This window comes from Budorcas taxicolor, chromosome 3 (assembly GCF_023091745.1).
Source record: "Budorcas taxicolor isolate Tak-1 chromosome 3, Takin1.1, whole genome shotgun sequence".
In the NCBI taxonomy this organism is placed as follows: Eukaryota; Metazoa; Chordata; class Mammalia; order Artiodactyla; family Bovidae; genus Budorcas; species Budorcas taxicolor.
The window spans coordinates 40618984-40619651 of record NC_068912.1 but is presented as its reverse complement, the minus strand read 5'-3'; positions in this window follow the sequence as shown (position 1 = coordinate 40619651).

The following is a 668-nucleotide window of genomic DNA, read 5'->3' as shown; positions in this document are numbered from 1 at the left end:
CTCACATGCTAGCAAAGTAATGCTCAAAATTCTCCAAGTCAGGCTTCAACAATATGTGAACCGTGAATTTCCAGATGTTCAAGCTGATTTTAGAAAAGGCAGAGGAACCAGAGATCAAATTGCCAATATCTGCTGGATAATTGAAAAAGCAAGAGAGTTCCAGAAAAACATTTCTGCTTTATTGACTATGTCAAAGCCTTTGACTGTGTAGATCACTATAAACTGTGGAAAATTCTGAAAGAGATGGGAATACCAGACCACCTGACCTGCCTCTTGAGAAACCTATATGCAGATCAGGAAGCAACAATTGGAACTGGACATGAAACAACAGACTGGTTCCAAATAAGAAAAGGAGTATGCCAAGGCTGTATATTGTCACCGTGCTTAGTAGATCACCTGATGCCAAGTGTATTTCCTTCCCCATTTCATAGCAGCAATGCCACCTTAATAAGCAAAATCAATTTACCTCCAACAAAGTGGTAACCCTTTTATTGACTTCTGGTATCTTAGAAGGAAGAAACAGAAGTGACAGGGCAGCAGCTGTAGTTTAGTTTATGGGACTTTTGCTGTGACCCTTGTTGGAAGCAGTGCCTATCTGGAAACTAGGGTGTCTAACCTTAGGGTTCAGGGCCAAGAAGCACAAATTCCCCAGGTTGGTTCCTGTACAG